We start from the raw sequence: 24,000 nt of genomic DNA, 5'->3' as shown, positions 1-24,000 counted from the left end.
GCCACCGTCTCCGGTACCACCGTCTGTTTTCACACGTGTGGCCCCTGAGAATTGCGAAAGAAATCAGAGTAAGAGCTCACAGCACTGAGAAATCTAATTTCTGAGTTAAAATCCAGCCTCTTTATCAGATTTCTAGATCGGAGTGTGGTGTTTACATGACCATTTGAATAATCAGATAAGTACCTGTACACACCTTTACCTGTTACCTACCTTTCATCCTAAAGGAAAGGCATTATCCAAACCAAGTCACAGCAATGACACATGACTGGGCAACACCTCACACCCAGCACTGTTCCTCATTCATCATATTTTTCTCAGGTTTAATGGAAAAGGCTTCTGTGCGAAGGGGCCTCAAAAGGCCTTTGTCAAGAAGTGAAACATTAAATCAATGCACACCGGTGTTGGGGGTCGACTCCACTAGCTCAGGCGAATTGGTCCGTTTATTGTGTGAACAAATCTGCTCTTATAGATTGTAATAAATTCAATTATGAGAGGCATTTAAGCTCAGACCTCAGCTCAGCGGAGTTTAAATATAAACATTTCTATGGCAGAATCCCACGCATGCTCCCCTCTCCTTAGTCCCAAACAGCTGGGCCACATTCAGAGAGTCTTTACGCTGTAAAACACAGATGAGCAAGGCTGCTCCATAAAACCACTGTAACATGGGAGTGGATAAGATCATATCCGGTTTAGTGCACATCTGCAGGGCTCCACACTGTTTTACAGCCCAGTGAGGGCCCAGTTAACATCTTTAAAGCCTTAACAGGAAAAACAGCCACTGCCCGGGGAACAGGCAGAGGGCAACCCTTCCCTCACTGGCAGAGGTGGCAGTTATATGGGAAAGTCCTCAGAAGGAAAAGCAGGCACTGTAGTACTTGGGTCGTTCTCCGGTCGTATCACGGAGGTTTCAGGGCTTAAAATATCAGGCACAGCTCCAACAGCCAGTGTGTACATTTACACAGCTGAGCCGAGATTAAGTAACACCTTTCCCTCATGATTCCGCTGATTTTTCTTTCTTTATCCTGGTTCAAAGCCGCTCGGCAGCTGTAAAACAGCTCGTCACAAAACCCGTTTTCAAACCTTTTTTAATATGAAACAATATTTTCAAGAGGTTTAACTGAGGAAGTTGTATAAAACAGGTTCTGGTTTACTTTTTATATAATTGACGTTAAACTACATTTAAAAATATGTATTTTATTTCAAAAAACCACGTCACAGAGATTGTGGTCACCGGTGTTATCAGGCACAGTATTTTCAGCTCCATTAAACTGCTTCATTGGGTCGAGGCTCATCAGAGAGGAAGCGTCTCAAGGCCTGAGGAGGCGAGTCAGACTCGCTCACTATATTTCATTAATGTATTAATGATTTTGTTTATCATGCAGAACATTACGTCTGTGTGTCACTGGGGTTTCGTGCTTTAATGGCCGGGTAATTCATTTTTTGTCAAAATAATGCCATAAATATTATTTTCATTTCTGATTTTAAACAGTTGCACAAGGTCGCCTGATCAGCCCACGAGTCCGCCCATTTACAGAATCCTCAGCTTTAACCAGAACGTCACTGGAGTGACCGTAACTGGAGTGACCGTCACTGGTGTGACCGTCACTGGTGTGAAGGTCACTGGTGTGACGGTCACTGGTGTGGCACCGCATTCATACAACACCAGTGACTGTGAAGTATGTTTGGAACGAAGCTCCTTTAAGCGTCTGTGATGACAGGAGATGTTAATGGACATATTAAGATTATTTCGTTTTGGGATTAAAGAAATTTTTTTTTTTAATGTATCCGCCTGAATCCCCACTGCAAACGGAGAATGACCCACATGCATGAAGCTTTCAATTCGAAGTCTCTGGGTTGAAGTCTTCAGTAGAGAATCAGTCTAGCCTTGTTTTTAACTGCAGGTGCGGCACTGCACAGAAGTACACCTGCTAAAAACCCTGTCAGGTCTGAGTCAGACTCAAAAACAAGCCTTTTATCACAGAAATGCCATATTGCAGATTCTAAATGAGCCCTTCTATCATATTTACAGCCCTGTGTGAAGGTTTTAGGCATCTAAGCACATTTTTAAACAACTGACCTCAGCAGTGAGTTTATCACAATATACATTAGAATAAAGTCGTATTCATAATTCAAATAAACAGAAAAACAATAAACAGTAAGAAGAATTTCTTGGGTCTGTATTTTTCCTGGACACCTTCACAGCCGCCACAGAGACTCGTTAATATCATCAATTACATCATGAGCTCAATTTACTGAGCACTGATTGGTCAAACCAGGAGCTGATTTATAACTACATATAATACTGGACTTCCTCGAGGAGAGGCTTGGAGATGGGTAAACAAACACACTAACGTCCAGAATATCACTAGTTATTATATATATATATATATATATATATATATATATATATATATATATATAAATAAAATTATTAATTAATATTCTATAAATTTTGTTTATTCAAATATCAACACTTTTCTCAGCAAATAAACACAAACTACACAAATAAATAGATTTTGAAAATGTGTCTTGGCTCCCTAAGAACTGGCACAGTTAAATCTGTAGCACTGAACGTTTTAAAGGAGCGTGATCCGTTTACTGGATTCGTTTCTACTGTAGCTAGTTAGCTTATATGCTATAAAAGCTACACGCTAACCAACCGGTATGTAGTGTTTTGGATGCTGGCATGTGGGTCAGCAGCAATGGAAGCTGATAAGCTGATCACCACTAAAACCAAGACCTGTGGTGTGTTTTGACGCTGGTATGCTGGTCAACCAGCATGACCACGCTGGGGTGACCGGCTAAACCAGCACCAGACCAGCATAAACCAAACCCGTTTAGACCAGCACAAAATGAACGCTGGTCTCTGCTGTTTCTCTCAGCAGGATAAGTGGACTGAGTGCGGTACGTAAACACTGAATAAAAATAGTATTTTTTTATTCACAAAAACGAAACGTCATAATGCGCTGTGTGCATCCTAAAAATGTCTTTTTGCTGCATCACCCACTCTAAATCATCTAAACAACGCTCGGCTTAAAATGCTGGATTAACGTAAACTGACAAAGAAAACAAGCTCATTTATTATAAACACGCTCTGAAAAGCTCAGTGACCACAAGACAGGCAGCGTTTGATTTGCTGCTCAACAACTGAGAGTAACTGAGAGTGAAAATGCAGCAGGCCACTTAAGCCTGTCTTAGAGAGCTTCCTGCCTCCTTCCTGGCAGTGCGCTGAAGCCAAAGTGCACAAGCTTGTGGTCACTGGGCTGACCAGAGCACCCCGGACGAGACGCAAGGTGGGGCAGAACGGCAACACAACAGGACATTCCTCAGCAACAGAGCAGGAAGCGTCGCCATCCAAGTGCAGAGAGGAGAGTGCAGTAGAGCACAGCACGCTTTTCCAGCCCCTCTACAGGATAAAATCCTCACCAACACACTGACCACAGCCAGGAACACCTCACAGTCGCAAATGACTCATCAGATAGGATATAAAGTAAGCCGCGGTGAGCTGAGGAAACCAGAAGGGGGAAAAAAGGATCACAAGTTTGCTCATGACTACAGTATTACAGGCTTTGTGGGAACCGAATCCAGCCCGTGTTCTCAAATGTCCTTTGGCGACCGCTGAGGGAGACCACTATTTATGTAAGCGACTTATGTAAGATGATTAGAGAGGGACCGTTTACCTCTCCACACGTCACTGTGCCTTCACGCATTCTCTAACCGGCCTCGGATCACCCCTCCTCCTCTCTTCTCAGGCCTCCGGGAGAGAATGTTGGAAGGACTTTCTCCAAACTCCTCCTCCAGAACGCTCGGATCCAGCGGTCATCCTGAGCCAAAAACTGGATATCACGTTGGCTGCAAGCTTGCCCAGTGACAGGAGGCTGCCATGCAGTCTCAAATAGCAACTTTAACTTGCTGTATAAGCAGGACTACCTACATTCCAGGGGACAGGAGGATCATTAAATATAGCGCTCAGCTGACATGAAAGCTATAAACAAAAACAGAGCAACTAGCTTAGACATTTAGACGATTCACTTATTCCACTCAGACAAGCGACCCCCAGAACTACACACAGCCCAAGATCCTGCAACAGTAACTAGCTAGGCCTGTGTAGCTAGAACCCGATCCATCTGATCTCAATGACCCAGAATTTACATTTTCTATACATAGAAACTCTTCACCTCAAGTCTCTGAGATGCAAGTCCGAGACAAGTCTCTGGGGTCAAGTCTGAGTTTCAAATATCTGGGGTGCAAGTTGAGACTTGGTGGTGCAACTCAGAGTCTATTCACTGGGGTGGGAGTCTGAGTCAAGTCTCAAGTCTGAGTCTACTTTAGAATCTCTGTGGTGCAAGTACGAGTTCAGTTTTGAGTCTCTGGGGTGTGAGTCTGAGTCAAGGCCCGAATGTGGATTGCGAGCCTGAGTCAAATCTCGAGCCTCTGGGGTGTGAATCTGACTCAGTTCTCTGGTGTGTGAGTCTGAGTTGAACCTCCAGTCTCTGGGGTGCAACTCTGAGTCTGGAGTGCGAGTCTGAATCAAGTCTTGAGTCTGGGTGAAATTCTGAGTCGAGTCTTGAGTCTCAGGATTGTGAGTCTGGGTCGAGTCTTGAGCCCCTGGGGTATGAGTCTGAGTCGAGTCGTGAGTCTCTGAAGTATGAGTCTGAGTTGACACTTGAGTCTCTGGGGTGTGAGTCCGAGTCGAGTCTCAAGTCTCTGGGGTGTGAGTCCGAGTCGAGTCTCAAGTCTCTGGGGTGTGAGTTCGAGTTGAGTCTCAAGTCTCTGGGGTGTGAGCCTGAGTCGAGTCTCAAGTCTCTGGGGTGTGAGTCTGAGTCGAGTCTCAAGTCTCTGGGGTGTGAGTCTGAGTCGAGTCTCAAGTCTCTGGGGTGTGAGTCCGAGTCGAGTCTCAAGTCTCTGGGGTGTGAGTCTGAGTCGAGTCTCAAGTCTCTGGGGTGTGAGTCCGAGTCGAGTCTCAAGTCTCTGGGGTGTGAGTCTGAGTCAAGTCTCAAGTCTCTGGGGTGTGAGTCCAAGTTGAGTCTTGAGTCTCTGGAGTATGAGTCTGAGTCTGCACGAGTCTCTGGGTGTGAGTCTGAGTCGAGTCTTGAGTCTCGGCGTATATAGTATAGTATAGTATTGGTCTTTAAACAGAATATATGAAAGTTTTGCCTTTGTTTATAACAGATCTGGGATCTCACGATAAAGAAGTTCAGTGCACTCTGACGGTCTGACCTCAGCATGTCGTTTATGCATAGCACAGCATTTGTACATGACTTGATTTCCACTGCAGTCGGAACAAAACCTTGTATCTCCGAAATGGTGACTTTACAGGAGAAGGAATAAACCTACCTTACTTTTAATGTAAGTCAATGGAACCAGACGTCTTTCCAAGTCATTTTGGGTGATTTCTTTTGGTCCACTCATCATGAAATTTACACACAACGTATACAGACACATGCATTTCCCAATCATGTCAAAAACTGAAAAACGACAAAAATGGGGATAGAATGTTGTTCCGACAACAGCGACTTGCATAGCTATAAACAAAGCAACTTAACAGCAGCTGGTCCTGTGTGTAAGAGTGCGGGATTCTCATGTTAAGATCACCAAAACTCTGCCAGCAGACCTCGACAGAGGGAACTGGTTTCCCAAACTGTCACCACTGCTCATGAGTTTTCATGTCTGATTTTTTCGGTTCCTCTTAGAAATTCCTTTGACTGGCAAACTTGCTTCCCATTAAAATGCACAGCCACCGGGTTGAAATAATGAAAAGCTACAGCTTCCCCTATTCAACAACTTCGTCCTGACAGGCCATCAGCAGAAGTGGCAGTGGAGTTAAAAATTCAGCTGCTCATTCGCCGTTTGATCCCCGACTTGCACTTTCCAGTGTCACTGCTAGCAGGTGGAGAAACGCGCAGCCCCCAAAGCGCATCAGCAGTGTGTGCATATGGCAGAATGTGGTAACTGTCAAGCTCCCACATCCAGACAGATGCATATTTAAGGGCAATTCTGTCTATTTTTAATTCTGTATAATTAAACGGTTGAGCTGTAAACAGAGTCGTTCAGAGCGGTTTGGTGTGAAACGCTCTGATCTAGAGAAACTTACCAGTTAGAACTGCTCATAGTGGTGGTGAGGGGAACCAGACGTCCACCTCTAAAAGCTCCTCACAGAAAGTTTTCACAGGAAATGGGTAGAAATTCCCTGCCTGATGCCTCAGACACTTTTACGACAGTTTTAAAATCCAGTCAAGGCAAAATAGTGCCCAAAGAAAATGTAGTACTTCAGATTTAGCACCAATTTACACTCAACGCCACAAATTTCATCTCATCAATCTTTGTTTTGGATTAAAGAGAAAATGTCTGTACATATGCCAAAATATACAAAGGTCTAAACACACTTACATGTTTTTCTAATATTTTGGTCCATAATTTCTTATTTATTTGCTGGGTTTAACAAAATAAAATGTGACTGTATTGTGTAAACACTAAACACTGTGCAGGCCAAATTGTATATTTTTTATATTTTTAATATATGAAATTCAGTAAATAAACAGACGACCGTGCATGAAAACGCGCAGAAGTGTGTTAACTTATTTACACTTCAACAAAACATGACGTTTGACCAGTGGTGCTCAAACGTTTGCATACAACTGTATTTGTGCTGTAGTCATGGCGACCCCTGGTTCCCATCACCGCCACTGTAAAGTCTCGATAATCAAGCATTTTGCACCAAACCCACTCTGAATGACTGTGTTTATATCTCAACCACTGAGAGTGTTTACATGTTATTAATAATCCAATCATGATCAGATTTTTGCAGTTGTCTGATTATTCAAATGGTCATGCAAACAGCACGCTCTGATCTCTTAGGTCAGAGTGAGGTCTAGAAATCTGATAAAGAGGCTGGGTTTTAGCTCAGTAATCAGATTTCTCAGTGCTGTGAACTCTCACTCTGATTTCTTAGATTGAAGTAAGGTCTAGAAATCTGATAAAGAGGCTGGGTTTTAGCTCAGTAATCAGATTTCTCAGTGCTGTGAACTCTCACTCTGATTTCTTAGATTGAAGTAAGGTCTAGAAATCTGATAAAGAGGCTGGGTTTTAGCTCAGTAATCAGATTTCTCAGTGCTGTGAACTCTCACTCTGAGTTCTTAGATTGAAGTAAGGTCTAGAAATCTGATAAAGAGGCTGGGTTTTAGCTCAGTAATCAGATTTCTCAGTGCTGTGAACTCTTACTCTGATTTCTTAGATTGAAGTAAGGTCTAGAAATCTGATAAAGAGGCTGGGTTTTAGCTCAGTAATCAGATTTCTCAGTGCTGTGAACTCTCACTCTGATTTCTTAGATTGAAGTAAGGTCTAGAAATCTGATAAAGAGGCTGGGTTTTAGCTCAGTAATCAGATTTCTCAGTGCTGTGAACTCTCACTCTGATTTCTTAGATTGAAGTAAGGTCTAGAAATCTGATAAAGAGGCTGGGTTTTAGCTCAGTAATCAGATTTCTCAGTGCTGTGAACTCTCACTCTGATTTCTTAGATTGAAGTAAGGTCTAGAAATCTGATAAAGAGGCTGGGTTTTAGCTCAGTAATCAGATTTCTCAGTGCTGTGAACTCTCACTCTGATTTCTTAGATTGAAGTAAGGTCTAGAAATCTGATAAAGAGGCTGGGTTTTAGCTCAGTAATCAGATTTCTCAGTGCTGTGAACTCTCACTCTGATTTCTTAGATTGAAGTAAGGTCTAGAAATCTGATAAAGAGGCTGGGTTTTAGCTCAGTAATCAGATTTCTCAGTGCTGTGAACTCTCACTCTGATTTCTTAGATTGAAGTCAGGTCTAGAAATCTGATAAAGAGGCTGGGTTTTAGCTCAGTAATCAGATTTCTCAGTGCTGTGAACTCTCACTCTGATTTCTTAGATTGAAGTGAGGTCTAGAAATCTGATAAAGAGGCTGGGTTTTAGCTCAGTAATCAGATTTCTCAGTGCTGTGAACTCTCACTCTGATTTCTTAGATTGAAGTAAGGTCTAGAAATCTGATAAAGAGGCTGGGTTTTAGCTCAGTAATCAGATTTCTCAGTGCTGTGAACTCTCACTCTGATTTCTTAGATTGAAGTAAGGTCTAGAAATCTGATAAAGAGGCTGGGTTTTAGCTCAGTAATCAGATTTCTCAGTGCTGTGAACTCTCACTCTGATTTCTTAGATTGAAGTAAGGTCTAGAAATCTGATAAAGAGGCTGGGTTTTAGCTCAGTAATCAGATTTCTCAGTGCTGTGAACTCTCACTCTGATTTCTTAGATTGAAGTAAGGTCTAGAAATCTGATAAAGAGGCTGGGTTTTAGCTCAGTAATCAGATTTCTCAGTGCTGTGAACTCTCACTCTGATTTCTTAGATTGAAGTAAGGTCTAGAAATCTGATAAAGAGGCTGGGTTTTAGCTCAGTAATCAGATTTCTCAGTGCTGTGAACTCTCACTCTGATTTCTTAGATTGAAGTAAGGTCTAGAAATCTGATAAAGAGGCTGGGTTTTAGCTCAGTAATCAGATTTCTCAGTGCTGTGAACTCTCACTCTGATCTCTTAGATTGAAGTAAGGTCTAGAAATCTGATAAAGAGGCTGGGTTTTAGCTCAGTAATCAGATTTCTCAGTGCTGTGAACTCTCACTCTGATTTCTTAGATTGAAGTAAGGTCTAGAAATCTGATAAAGAGGCTGGGTTTTAGCTCAGTAATCAGATTTCTCAGTGCTGTGAACTCTCACTCTGATTTCTTAGATTGAAGTAAGGTCTAGAAATCTGATAAAGAGGCTGGGTTTTAGCTCAGTAATCAGATTTCTCAGTGCTGTGAACTCTCACTCTGATTTCTTAGATTGAAGTAAGGTCTAGAAATCTGATAAAGAGGCTGGGTTTTAGCTCAGTAATCAGATTTCTCAGTGCTGTGAACTCTCACTCTGATTTCTTAGATTGAAGTAAGGTCTAGAAATCTGATAAAGAGGCTGGGTTTTAGCTCAGTAATCAGATTTCTCAGTGCTGTGAACTCTCACTCTGATTTCTTAGATTGAAGTAAGGTCTAGAAATCTGATAAAGAGGCTGGGTTTTAGCTCAGTAATCAGATTTCTCAGTGCTGTGAACTCTCACTCTGATTTCTTAGATTGAAGTCAGGTCTAGAAATCTGATAAAGAGGCTGGGTTTTAGCTCAGTAATCAGATTTCTCAGTGCTGTGAACTCTCACTCTGATTTCTTAGATTGAAGTAAGGTCTAGAAATCTGATAAAGAGGCTGGGTTTTAGCTCAGTAGTCAGATTTCTCAGTGCTGTGAACTCTCACTCTGATTTCTTAGATTGAAGTGAGGTCTAGAAATCTGATAAAGAGGCTGGGTTTTAGCTCAGTAGTCAGATTTCTCAGTGCTGTGAACTCTCACTCTGATTTCTTAGATTGAAGTAAGGTCTAGAAATCTGATAAAGAGGCTGGGTTTTAGCTCAGTAATCAGATTTCTCAGTGCTGTGAACTCTCACTCTGATTTCTTAGATTGAAGTAAGGTCTAGAAATCTGATAAAGAGGCTGGGTTTGAGCTCAGTAGTCAGATTTCTCAGTACTGTGAACTCTTACTCTGATTTCTTAGATTGAAGTGAGGTCTAGAAATCTGATAAAGAGGCTGGGTTTTAGCTCAGTAATCAGATTTCTCAGTGCTGTGAACTCTCACTCTGATTTCTTAGATTGAAGTCAGGTCTAGAAATCTGATAAAGAGGCTGGGTTTTAGCTCAGTAATCAGATTTCTCAGTGCTGTGAACTCTCACTCTGATTTTTTAGATTGAAGTAAGGTCTAGAAATCTGATAAAGAGGCTGGGTTTTAGCTCAGTAATCAGATTTCTCAGTGCTGTGAACTCTCACTCTGATTTCTTAGATTGAAGTGAGGTCTAGAAATCTGATAAAGAGGCTGGGTTTTAGCTCAGTAATCAGATTTCTCAGTGCTGTGAACTCTTACTCTGATTTCTTTCAGATTTCTCAGCGCTGTGAGCTCTTACTCTGATTTCTTTCAGATTTCTCAGCGCTGTGAGCTCTTACTCTGATTTCTTTCAGATTTCTCAGTGCTGTGAACTCTTACTCTGATTTCTTTCAGATTTCTCAGCGCTGTGAACTCTTACTCTGATTTCGTTCAGATTTCTCAGCGCTGTGAGCTCTTACTCTGATTTCTTTCAGATTTCTCAGTGCTGTGAGCTCTTACTCTGATTTCTTTCAGATTTCTCAGCGCTGTGAACTCTTACTCTGATTTCTTTCAGATTTCTCAGTGCTGTGAGCTCTTACTCTGATTTCTTTCAGATTTCTCAGCGCTGTGAACTCTTACTCTGATTTCTTTCAGGTTTCTCAGTGCTGTGAACTCTTACTCTGATTTCTTTCAGATTTCTCAGTGCTGTGAGCTCTTACTCTGATTTCTTTCAGATTTCTCAGTGCTGTGAACTCTTACTCTGATTTCTTTCAGGTTTCTCAGTGCTGTGAACTCTTACTCTGATTTCTTTCAGATTTCTCAGCGCTGTGAACTCTTACTCTGATTTCTTTCAGATTTCTCAGCGCTGTGAACTCTTACTCTGATTTCTTTCAGATTTCTCAGCGCTGTGAACTCTTACTCTGATTTCTTTCAGATTTCTCAGCGCTGTGAACTCTTACTCTGATTTCTTTCAGATTTCTCAGCGCTGTGAACTCTTACTCTGATTTCTTTCAGATTTCTCAGCGCTGTGAGCTCTTACTCTGATTTCTTTCAGGTTTCTCAGCGCTGTGAACTCTTACTCTGATTTCTTTCAGATTTCTCAGCGCTGTGAACTCTTACTCTGATTTCTTTCAGGTTTCTCAGTGCTGTGAGCTCTTACTCTGATTTCTTTCACATTTCTCAGCGCTGTGAGCTCTTACTCTGATTTCTTTCAGATTTCTCAGTGCTGTGAGCTCTTACTCTGATTTCTTTCAGATTTCTCAGTGCTGTGAACTCTTACTCTGATTTCTTTCAGGTTTCTCAGTGCTGTGAACTCTTACTCTGATTTCGTTCAGATTTCTCAGTTCTGTGAACTCTTACTCTGATTTCTTTCACATTTCTCAGCGCTGTGAGCTCTTACTCTGATTTCTTTCAGGTTTCTCAGTGCTGTGAACTCTTACTCTGATTTCTTTCAGATTTCTCAGTGCTGTGAGCTCTTACTCTGATTTCTTTCAGATTTCCCAGTGCTGTGAACTCTTACTCTGATTTCTTTCAGATTTCTCAGTGCTGTGAGCTCTTACTCTGATTTCTTTCAGGTTTCTCAGTGCTGTGAACTCTTACTCTAATTTCTTTCAGATTTCTCAGTGCTGTGAACTCTTACTCTGATTTCTTTCAGATTTCTCAGTGCTGTGAACTCTTACTCTGATTTCTTTCAGGTTTCTCAGTGCTGTGAACTCTTACTCTGATTTCTTTCAGATTTCTCAGTGCTGTGAACTCTTACTCTGATTTCTTTCAGGTTTCTCAGCGCTGTGAGCTCTTACTCTGATTTCTTTCAGGTTTCTCAGCGCTGTGAGCTCTTACTCTGATTTCTTTCAGATTTCTCAGCGCTGTGAGCTCTTACTCTGATTTCTTTCACGTTTCTCAGCGCTGTGAGCTCTTACTCTGATTTCTTTCACGTTTCTCAGCGCTGTGAACTCTTACTCTGATTTCTTTCAGATTTCTCAGTGCTGTGAACTCTTACTCTAATTTCTTTCAGATTTCTCAGTGCTATGAGCTCTTACTCTGATTTCTTTCAGATTTCTCAGTGCTGTGAACTCTTACTCTGATTTCTTTCAGATTTCTCAGTGCTGTGAACTCTTACTCTGATTTCTTTCAGGTTTCTCAGTGCTATGAGCTCTTACTCTGATTTCTTTCAGGTTTCTCAGTGCTGTGAACTCTTACTCTGATTTCTTTCAGATTTCTCAGTGCTGTGAACTCTTACTCTGATTTCTTTCAGGTTTCTCAGCGCTGTGAGCTCTTACTCTGATTTCTTTCAGGTTTCTCAGCGCTGTGAGCTCTTACTCTGATTTCTTTCAGGTTTCTCAGCGCTGTGAGCTCTTACTCTGATTTCTTTCAGATTTCTCAGCGCTGTGAGCTCTTACTCTGATTTCTTTCAGATTTCTCAGTGCTGTGAGCTCTTACTCTGATTTCTTTCAGATTTCTCAGTGCTGTGAACTCTTACTCTGATTTCTTTCAGATTTCTCAGCGCTGTGAGCTCTTACTCTGATTTCTTTCAGATTTCTCAGCGCTGTGAACTCTTACTCTGATTTCTTTCAGGTTTCTCAGTGCTGTGAGCTCTTACTCTGATTTCTTTCACATTTCTCAGCGCTGTGAGCTCTTACTCTGATTTCTTTCAGATTTCTCAGTGCTGTGAACTCTTACTCTGATTTCTTTCAGATTTCTCAGCGCTGTGAACTCTTACTCTGATTTCTTTCACGTTTCTCAGCGCTGTGAACTCTTACTCTGATTTCTTTCAGATTTCTCAGTGCTGTGAACTCTTACTCTGATTTCTTTCAGGTTTCTCAGTGCTGTGAGCTCTTACTCTGATTTCTTTCAGATTTCTCAGTGCTGTGAACTCTTACTCTGATTTCTTTCAGATTTCTCAGTGCTGTGAGCTCTTACTCTGATTTCTTTCAGATTTCTCAGCGCTGTGAGCTCTTACTCTGATTTCTTTCAGATTTCTCAGTGCTGTGAGCTCTTACTCTGATTTCTTTCAGATTTCTCAGCGCTGTGAGCTCTTACTCTGATTTCTTTCAGATTTCTCAGTGCTGTGAACTCTTACTCTGATTTCTTTCAGATTTCTCAGTGCTGTGAACTCTTACTCTGATTTCTTTCAGATTTCTCAGTGCTGTGAACTCTTACTCTGATTTCTTTCAGATTTCTCAGTGCTGTGAGCTCTTACTCTGATTTCTTTCAGATTTCTCAGTGCTGTGAGCTCTTACTCTGATTTCTTTCAGATTTCTCAGTGCTGTGAGCTCTTACTCTGATTTCTTTCAGATTTCTCAGTGCTGTGAACTCTTACTCTGATTTCTTTCAGATTTCTCAGTGCTGTGAACTCTTACTCTGATTTCTTTCAGGTTTCTCAGTGCTGTGAGCTCTTACTCTGATTTCTTTCACGTTTCTCAGTGCTGTGAGCTCTTACTCTGATTTCTTTCAGATTTCTCAGTGCTGTGAACTCTTACTCTGATTTCTTTCAGATTTCTCAGCGCTGTGAGCTCTTACTCTGATTTCTTTCAGATTTCTCAGCGCTGTGAACTCTTACTCTGATTTCTTTCAGATTTCTCAGTGCTGTGAGCTCTTACTCTGATTTCTTTCAGATTTCTCAGTGCTGTGAGCTCTTACTCTGATTTCTTTCAGATTTCTCAGTGCTGTGAACTCTTACTCTGATTTCTTTCACGTTTCTCAGTGCTGTGAACTCTTACTCTGATTTCTTTCAGGTTTCTCAGTGCTGTGAACTCTTACTCTGATTTCTTTCAGATTTCTCAGTGCTGTGAACTCTTACTCTGATTTCTTTCAGATTTCTCAGCGCTGTGAACTCTTACTCTGATTTCTTTCAGATTTCTCAGTGCTGTGAACTCTTACTCTGATTTCTTTCAGATTTCTCAGCGCTGTGAACTCTTACTCTGATTTCTTTCAGATTTCTCAGTGCTGTGAGCTCTTACTCTGATTTCTTTCAGATTTCTCAGCGCTGTGAACTCTTACTCTGATTTCTTTCAGATTTCTCAGCGCTGTGAACTCTTACTCTGATTTCTTTCAGGTTTCTCAGTGCTGTGAACTCTTACTCTGATTTCTTTCAGGTTTCTCAGGGCTGTGAACTCTTACTCTGATTTCTTTCAGATTTCTCAGTGCTGTGAACTCTTACTCTGATTTCTTTCAGATTTCTCAGTGCTGTGAGCTCTTACTCTGATTTCTTTCAGGTTTCTCAGTGCTGTGAACTCTTACTCTGATTTCTTTCAGATTTCTCAGTGCTGTGAACTCTTACTCTGATTTCTTTCAGATTTCTCAGTGCTGTGAGCTCTTACTCTGATTTCTTTCAGGTTTCTCAGGGCTGTGAACTCTTACTCTGATTTCTTTCAGATTTCTCAGTGCTGTGAACTCTTACTCTGATTTCTTTCAGATTTCTCAGTGCTGTGAGCTCTTACTCTGATTTCTTTCAGGTTTCTCAGGGCTGTGAACTCTTACTCTGATTTCTTTCACATTTCTCAGCGCTGTGAGCTCTTACTCTGATTTCTTTCAGATTTCTCAGTCTGAGCATGTGCGAAAACAGACAGTGGTACAGGAAATAAGCGAGCGGCGTCACCGCGAGACGCAGAAAAACACTTTTGGAGCAATGCTGAAACAAAATACAAGCTTAACAACATGAAAGATTAAATATTGTTCATCTTCTAGAAGATGCATGTTCATATTTTCAGATAAAGTAGTGTGATTAAAAAATAAAAAAAAAGCCGTGGCATGATGTTTGATTTTTACATTACGTTTACGTCACGTCTTCTGTGAGTTTATCGGCTGGTTACAAAGCAGAAATCTGATTACTGTCGAACTCATGAAGACCTGGAGTTTCCACATTACCTGATTACTCCAGTGCATGTAAACACGCTGATCAGATTACTGACAAAATCTGATTTTCTACAGTTATCAGATTAGTAAGTGCATGTAAACACACTCAGTGAATTATGCAGACAAATTTGGTGGCATTCTCCTTTAAAGCTGATCCAGCGTCAGAAATCTCACACCTAATCAATCAGACTGATTATAAATGTGTGATACTGCCACATGAGCATGTTGTGCAAATGTGCACCCGAGCCATATATAAGCTTTGTTTCTAACTGCTTATGACATTCTTTCAACAGCATTTTAACAAACATTAAAAACATATCGTTCTTTCTTTTTTCCAAAAAACAGCCTCAGCTGTCGTCCCCTTTATTCTCCAAGGACAGAACTGCCATTGTTATTGACTGAAGACTGGTGTTATTACAGATAAAGGAGTCACCTGGGAGTCAACGGCCATAAAAATACAGACCAAGAACATACAGGACAACTTTACTGCCTTCTACAGACATAATTCAATAACAGTGACAGTTGGCCCTCGTCCTTTCTCCTCCGGAGGAAGATCTGGCATGTCATCTGACAACTTCTCAGTTTCTGTTTCTCTTAATTAGTTTCTGAACGCAGAAAGAGAAGTTCACCGTTTAACCGCTCAGAGAGGCAAGTGACACGTATCTAATCTGAGAGCTGTCACACGGAGCAGCCGTCAAGCTGGGCTTGAGAAAAGACACGGAATGAAATGAAAGACGTGACAGTCTTAAGAGCAGAAGGCTCTGAAAATTAGAAAATGACGAGCAGCACAGCAACGTTTTCCAGCCTCAGTCTTACAGGCCCCATTCCACGGACAACTGAATGTTCCTCACCTTTTATATGGCAACACTTAAGATTTCAAAATGTGATGTCAGTTTAGCTCCACCCACTTGCACTGAAGGTACAAATGTTTCCGCCTGGACTGCTTTTTAACGAGGGACAATACAGGGCAGCCAATCAGAAGAGAGCTTGTATATATATATAGCACTGTTGCCGGATAAAAACCTCGTATCTCGGGAAATGATAAGTTTACAGGAGAAGGGAAAAACATAGCTTACTTTTAATGTAAGTCAATGGAACCAGACATCCTCCTAAGTCATTTTGGGCCATTTCTGTTGGTCCATTCTTCATAAGATTTACGTACAATGTAAAGGACAACAGGCATTTTCAAATTATGTCATAAACTGTAAAATGACAAAAATGGAGATACAAGGTTTTTTTCTGACAGCAGCAATATATATATATATATATCAGTCCTAAAGACGCAGTAACAGAGCAGTCAGTTTAATTCTAAGGGATAAAGACAGGCTGGAAGCGGTCAGGCCTACCTACAATATCTCGTTCGTTTACTGCAGGCGTCACAATCCAAATGTCAAGAAGTTTTTCAGGTTTCAACAAAAGCTATAGCCGCTTTTCTCGCATCTCCAGCAGGAAACTTTTCCACTGGAACAGTCTCTTGAAAAAGGCTTCAAAAGGTTGAAAGGCTGACGTTGCTTCTCTTTCACCAGCTTCCTGTTCGAATTTTCCCATTCTGCTGCACCATTTAAGGTGGAACGGGTGAATTTGAACAAGAAGCTGGCGAATGAAAAGCTGAATTCAACCTCATGACTTTTTAGTGTTTGGCAGGCTTGGCTCGCAGGTTTTAACTAACGATGTGTTCTTACCCTGAAATGACTACCTGAAATTAGATAATCACTCAGCTATCTCTGTAGTCATTAGCATTCGACCTAGGATTCGACGTTCAAACAAGGGAATAAAGCAGAAAGGCAACTACTACATTAACCCAGCTAATCTTACCATCCCTGTCACCCCTCCATCCCCAAATCACCTCACAGATCCCGAAACCAATGCTTACAACAAAATTCCTAACAGATCCTATTAGCTGAAAACAGAAAAGGCTTGGGCATAATTCATTCGTCAGCACAGTAAATTGGATAAATTTAAAAATTAGATTTCACAGGCCGATACTGTAGTTTTGACAGAATACAAGGTCTCAATTCCTGATTGCTGTATTACTCGTCTACATTATAAATGTATTCCGAGTTTAAATAAAGGCTGATTGACTGACTGATTGATTGATAGTGTTTCCCAGTTTCTTGTTGCAGATTAAACGTATCTGGAGTGATTATAAATGCAAATAAGTCCCTTCATCTCTAAATGATGGACGTTCGTCTTAAATCTCTCTCTTTGCCGTTTCGTTAGCTACTAGCTGGGCGAGACTGTTGTCTGTGTTGCTATGGTGACCAGCCGTCTGCGCTGGTCTTCAGGGTTAAAGGGTGAATCAGCAGTTCTACATTAACTCCAGCGTTTAAGACCATTTACTGTTAAACGGTGTTGAAGGATCAGCAGAGCTTTAATTTACTGTAGAGGAGGATTATTTTATTATTACCTGCTGATCTGATTCAGCTGTGGAGCCGCGACAGGGCAGTAAGAGCTGCATGTTGCCATTGACTGCTTTAGTGTAAGGAGGTCAGGATGGCTGATTTACGCCAGTCTTCTTCTCGTCTTAACGCTGCGGCAACATCAGCCGTGTACAATAATATCGAAAGTTTTACATCCAGGCTCAATCAAATAGTGACATGCCAGGGCGCGCGAGAGAGCGGGCAAGCAAGAGCACAACAGACACAGAGAGGGGGAGAGGGAATGTGTGCAATTGGGCAAATGCAGTCGTGAGCGCCTGAAATCTCTGTAAATCTGCTCCACTTTACAGCAACAATCATATTAACTTTAAAAAAAAGTAAACTGTAAAATTTTTTTAATACTTCAAGTTCACAGAGTGCAACAGTGATGGACGGGAACGCGCAGAAGACTTGAGAAACCACATTATTAAAAAAGCATCAATGCTTTATCATTTTTTACATTTCTGTTACAGTGGTTTCTTATTTTGTTTGTTTTTCATGCTTTTAAGTTCATAACAAACAATCAACAACGCGATGATCTGCCAGAGTATACAGCTCTACTGTCAACTGGGCCGAGCCTCAGATCTTCCCCAGCCAACGTATCTTCCCGTAAGTACCACTATACAGCGGAGAGGGAAAAGGGCTTCTCTCCAAAGGTGAGGGATGATGGGAAATAAGCTCAAAAATCTAGTTGCAGTCTTGCAGTGACCCTGCAGGATCCCCAGGGTGTCAGTCTTTTCAAAGTCTTCTAATGTGTGGTGAGCATGAATTACATGTCCTTAAATATACAGACAACCCTAATAATGAGAAGGTCACATGCTACAGAAACAGCTTGTGTAATCTCCATAGAAAAGCACTGACCAGCAGCACGGCACACTCTGGAGCAGCCTAGGGTCACCTAAGGTCGTCTAGAGGGGTATAAAGCCCCCCAGCATTAGCCTGTGGAGCTGAAGAGCTGCGTTCTCTGGAGTGATGGAGCTCCACAAAGTACCTTTGGGGTGAATTGGAGATACAGAGCTGACCTTCCATCATCAGTATCTGACCTCACGAGACTAGGGGGGTGTGACTGGGGAATGTCAGGTTCCAGCAAGTCTCATCAAAGCACAAACTCCAGCACGAGCGGAAAACAGGATGAGGAAAGGAGAAAAATATGTGGTGTGTGGTGGAAGGAGGGCTCAGAGAGACGCAGCCAGAAACAGGGATGGAGGAAAAGTGACGGAACCTGTGTGAGTGGACGAGAGAGCCAACGGCACTGTGCAGTGACGCAAACTGCAGCTGGACATCACCATGGCCGGCCTGGAATTAGAGCTACTTATAGAGAGAGCAGGGATGCAGACCCGTCTGCTGTGGGCAGTGATCAGTGTGTGGGCGGCGGGGTCTGTTGTGTCATCCACCGAACTACGCTATTTAATTTCTAGTGAAAAATGGCCATTAAATATGAGTTATTTACTTCACAGGAGATATTTCAGAGGAGACTTGACAAAACATGTATGCAGAGGAGCTCACAGAGCTACGTACGACCCCCTGGAAGAGCTGGTCGACACCAAAACTGCCCCCATCAGATAAACAGCACTGGAGAGAGAGGAGAAAATCAAGCTGCTTCAGATCTGCAAACATCCACAGGTGTTTCTGTCCATCCTACCACTGTGAGAAGACCACTCAGCGCTGTGGGTCTGAAAGGAGGTGTAGCTGATCAAGAAGAACCTCATGGTTCTATTAGGACCAAGAGTTCTATACAGGACCATTTCATGCTTACATGGTTCTTTACATGGTAAAATAGTTCTATTATATATATATATAAATCTTTTATTGTGAGTTCAGATCATGCCTTCAACATGGCGGTGGTAGTATGAGGGCAGACTGATTGAGGGAGGGGGAAAACTCTGAGAACTTGTCTGGACTTCTGGGCAGCTTCTGCCTGTGGCTAGACAGACAGACCCCATCATAGCTGGAGCAGGACTGATGTAGGACTGAGGAACAGGGAGGAGACGGGGTGGCGGTGGGGATTGCGAACACTTTGTCACGGGAACAGAAGGTCAAAATGTGAATTTATAGGGCGTTAGATTGGAAGAAGGGGGGGTTTTATCAGTGCTCCTCCCCCAACATTGAAAATGGTTCTATACAGCACCAAAAAGGGTCCTGTTACTGCTACGATGTCAAGCTTGTAACCTTTTTCTGTGCCATATAGAACCATATACAACACATTGTCCATCAGTCTGAAGAGCTATTTCACCATGCAGAGGACCACTTAAGCATGAACTCTTAAAAGCTTAGAAGCTGCTCAGAACAACGACTGACCACCCCAGAGTCCACTACATGTGTCTGGGATTACCTGCATCTCTCAGAAGCAAAAAAATGCAATACCAGCTTTGAAAGTGTGAAAAAATGCAGATTTCTTTCCAAACCTGAAAGCGAGTCTGCTGAAAAGAACAGAAGCTGCTTTTTATTCCTAATGGTGAAAAATGTACTAATTAGATTTAGTTATTTGTAATTTTCCGCTTTTCTTCCTGAAAAATGAATGACTCGCGGCTGTTTTCTCTGGGAATGAAATAAACGAAGGGGGTCTCTGATTCTGCACAGCCTTCTCCACAGCATTTACTATATCAGTGGTTTCTTCTAAAAATACTGGATTCAGTATAAGAGCAGCAAAACGTCGCTGCAAGTTTCCTGTTATTGGTGCAGTAATTAGACGCTGGCTGTTTGTGCAGTGGGCTGGCACGGCCCGCTCTCATCCTGAATGGCTGTTATTTGGATTTTTCCCTCTCCCCAGAGAGGATGCCCCGAGTTATCCTGGAACAGCCTGGCGCATGTACGAGATGCTGAGGCCCTTATGTAACCTGCTGGCCCTGGGTACTACTCCCAACTCTCCTCTCTGTTTTTCTCCTTTTCCTCTCGCTCTTTCGTCCACTTCGCTCTCTTTTCTGTCACCTCGCTCGCCTCTCGTCCTCTTCGCCTGCGCTGACCGTTCGGGTCTGCTCCGCGGCCGGTCTGAGCCCTCCTAATGGGGCTCGGGGGAGAGCGCAGACGTAAGACGTCAAGCAGGTAATGACTTTAGTCTGACTCTGATCTCCGAGCACACGTCAGCACATCATCCGAGCGATGCACATGAAACGTGATTCTGAGAGGCTGAAGAGCTGCGCCGCCTGTCAAAAGTTTGGGGACACAATGCCTTCCGTCTACTTTCTTCCAAGGAATGTTTGATTTACACTGCTCAATCAAGCAATTGAGCAAACAACGCTCAGCTGTAAGCGTTAAACAGCTACAACTGTACGTACAAGTTTAGGCATCCCTGGCTTGTTTTGTGGATCTGTCAAGTGAAAACAAGTCAAACGGCCTTTACAGCGGCACACCTCACACAATTCATTACAATTACGATTCATAAACCAACATACGCTGATAAACTGACACATTTTAGTGTGTTCTCCATAGAGGACGGGCTATTTGCACTATAACATCAACAAAACGTCATTTGATGAGGGGTGGTCAAACTTTGCATGCGACTGCAGGTGCTAATTACAGATGGCAGAGTGACCAAAAGCTAATAAACATAATCGCAATAAAGAGAAATCTAGTGCTTGAGTGAAAGTAGAGACACTCGGTGAAATGTTACTCAAGCAAAAATGCTCTATTTATATTTTTACTTTGGTGAAAATACAAGTTTAGTATTAGAGTAAAAGCAATGGCTACAAATACGGTTCTTTAGTAAAAGGAACTTTTCTTAGGACCATTTCACCCTTAAATGGTTCTTTGCATGGTGAAACGGTTCATCAGCTGGATGGAGAACGTGTATATGGTTCCATTTAGAATATTTTTGTGTTCTATATAGCACCAAAAAGGGTTCTACTACTGCTACGACGTCAAGTTTGCAATGCTTTTAGGTGCTATGTACAACCATATACAACATATTCTCCATCAATCTGAAGAACCATTTCACCAAGCATACAACCATGTAAGCATGAAATGGTTCTATGTAGAACTTACAGATCTTAGAATCATTCCCTTTATACTAAAGAACCCGTGATTTAACGTGTTTTTAAGAGTGTATTCTAACAATCCAACAGCTCCTTCATCCTCGGATTTAAAATCCCGCGTGACACTTCAGCATTTCCTTTCATTCTGAAGCTTGTCAGAGACCTAGTTACAGTGGATAAGCTATGATTGGACGTTCAGTATTCAGGGGAGGGGTTTAGTGAAAGGTGAACTATGATTGGGTTGATTTATTTGTGAAAGCGCATCATATTCTTTCACATATTGTAACTGTGTTTACATGCCAGGATTTTTGTCTATCAACTGAACACATTCCGATTACAGATTAAGGCTGAGGTGTTTATTCTCACTCTACTCCACAATCTGAGGGAAAATCTCTGTTTTCATGCTCACTACAAGTAATCAGGTACAAAATTACACATGCATAGAGCACCACTTAGTGCAGATGTTACCATGACAACCAGCGTCATGTGAGGTCCAGTCAGAGTGAGATGAGCAGCAGTGAGCAGTGATTGTGTTTATAATTGCTTTAAAATGACGTCAGACTCAGGAAAGCGTCCTTCACACGTCCTTATTAAAGAAGGCCGAGAGGAAGACGTCGTGCTCTGAGACGCATAAGCTGGACGTCCGTCCCACCGCCGTCTTTTAAAGACCAGAGCATGAACTTCGTCTCCTCTGCAGACCAGTTTCTGCTCCGCCGTGTTGAACAGTATAAACTCTCACTGTGACGCGACGCTCATGCAGAACGGACTGAAACTTTCCGATAGGGAATGTAATCGGATACAGACGTTTACACGGATATTATTCTTCTATTTAATGGATTAATTTACAGGATTACCCACCTCGATCAATCAGATTAGACTACTCAGTCAGATCAGACTAGACTACTCCGATTGAGCTACTAGTGGGATTATTATTATGAATGGATTATTAGGCTGCATGTAAACGTGGTTATTGCTCTGAGAACAACAGCAGCCTCTTTGTTAGATTGTCTGTTATGTTAGTTATACAGTCACAAAAAATGGTCATTCAAGAGTTTGTAGTAATAGGAACGGTTCTATTAAGAACCATAAGCTCCAGATAGAATCATTTAATACTTATAAATAAATGGTTTTAATGGTTAAATGGTACTCAAATTTTAATACTTAAATGGTTCTATGTTTGGTGAAATGGCTCTTCAGACTGATGGAGAATGTGTTGTATATGGTTCTATATGGCACCAAAAAAGGGCTACAAGCTTGACATCTACGCAATAATAGAACCCATTTTGGTGCTCTGTAGAACCATTTTAACAAGATTATACATAGAATCGTACAAGTTCTTCATCCAAAGAACCATGTAATGAACCCTTTAAGCAGGTTACACATCCATTCAGACCCATCGTGCTGGGCTGTCTTCTCACAGTGGTCCGATTGAGGTGTCGGTAGTGGTGGTGTGAATGTAAAACAGGGAAATACTAATTGCAATATTTTCTGGCTAATATTGCGACTGCAGTTTAAATGTATTTATGTACTATGAATTAAGATCCACCAAGAAGACCAGCCCATCCATTTCTTCAGCTTTAACTGCTGAACGCAGCAGGCCAACCGACCCGTTCATGAGCTGTTATTATCTAAGATAATAAAATGTATGATTTCAGTTTTATAAATGATTGATCTTACAGTTCTATATACTACATATACTTTATAAAAGACATTTGAAACAACTACATTAATTAACAACTTGCAGTATTAGTTTGAGGTCCAGCAGTGGACACTAGGGCAGAAGATTCTGTGGAGTTGTGATTCATTTCTACCAATTTTGTGATTTAAATTGTGGTTTAATATCTTTTAACCGAGTTTGTTTATGTCTGTTTTTCTAGCCAAGCAGACCAGTATATCCACTTTTCAGGCTTGAGGCATGAAAACTAAACACACAGTGGCAGATTGCCAGGTAGCTGTGTTTACGATGTCACAGCACACGGATGTTTGGTTGCTTCTGATTGGTTTAACTCGTCTACAGAAGGTTCATAAGCTCCGTTTTCGCAGGTTAAAGGTGCCCACTTGAAACTTTACGGATGTTTGAGCAACTCGTGGCAGCTCCATGTGAATCTTCTCAGTTCAGTCGAGCTCCGTTCAGTATCTCGAAGGCTGTTTTGAGTCTTCATACAACAACAGGAGCAGTAATAGCGATGAGACGGAGGCACGAGTCTCAAAAACGTGCTGGAAGAAGACTTACCTACAAAGTAAAACTATCCAGCTCTCAGGTTCAGGTGTGTGTGTGTGTGTGTGTGTGTGTGAGTGAGAAGCCAAGAATGTGCCTTGGTGCGGACGCATCTTAGAAGGGATTAAAAGCAATGCTACGTTCACTTTCCCAAGGGAAAGAGGCATATTCATAACTTAAAGTTTTAGAATAGAAAAACAGGGCGTCGGGAGTCAACAGCCACGTTTACATGCAGCCTACTAATCCGTTAACAATCCAACTAATAGCTCAATCGGAATAGAATACGTCCACGTAAACACCTCATTCGGAAAAGACTAGTCCCTTGTCCCTAGTCAAGGCCATTCAGAATACAATTCCTGTCCTATTGTTTGAGGTGGGTAATCTTGTAAATAATCTGTTAAATAGAAGAATCCGTGTACACGCCTGTTTCTGATTACTTTCCCAATCGGAAAATTCGGCATGTCATAGTGAAAGTTTATACTGTTCAACATGGCGGAGCAGAAACTGGTCTGCAGAGGACACGGAGTTTATGTTCTGATCCACAAAGACGGCGGTGGGACGGACTTTTCAAATCTTACATCATTTTAAAGCAATTGAAAACAAAAGCACTGCACACTGCTGCTCATCTCACTCTGACTGGACTAACGTGATGCTCGTTGTCATGGTAACGTTTAAGCGGTTCTCTGCGCATGCATGTGGTTTTGAATGTGATTACTTGTAGGGAGCATGTAAACGGAGATTTTCCATCAGATCGTTGAGGAGAGTGAGAATAAACACCTCAGTCTGAAGGTGTAATCGGAATAAATTCAATCAGATTGGCCAAAATCTTAGCATGTAAAAACATATATTGCCAATGAAATATACACCTGTAA

The 24,000-nt window shown here is 41.8% G+C and overlaps 1 protein-coding gene across 4 annotated transcripts in view; it reads right to left on the bottom strand.

Annotated features, from left to right (window-relative positions):
* thrb (thyroid hormone receptor beta) overlaps positions 1-24,000 on the bottom strand; it is a 254,206-nt gene that overhangs the window by 143,248 nt on the left and 86,958 nt on the right. Inside the window, exon 1 of one of the 4 annotated variants that reach the window (XM_037546446.1) lies at positions 3,681-3,809. The exons of the other annotated variants lie outside the window; for them this stretch is intronic. The gene's annotated coding sequence lies outside the window, so the exon portion shown is untranslated. Of the gene's footprint in view, positions 1-3,680; positions 3,810-24,000 lie in introns of those variants that run through there. 4 annotated transcript variants of the gene reach the window in all.

Source organism: Pygocentrus nattereri, chromosome 1 (assembly GCF_015220715.1).
Source record: "Pygocentrus nattereri isolate fPygNat1 chromosome 1, fPygNat1.pri, whole genome shotgun sequence".
Classification (NCBI taxonomy): Eukaryota; Metazoa; Chordata; class Actinopteri; order Characiformes; family Serrasalmidae; genus Pygocentrus; species Pygocentrus nattereri.
The sequence above is the reverse complement of the archived record's forward strand: the minus strand, read 5'-3'. Positions and strand labels throughout refer to the sequence as shown.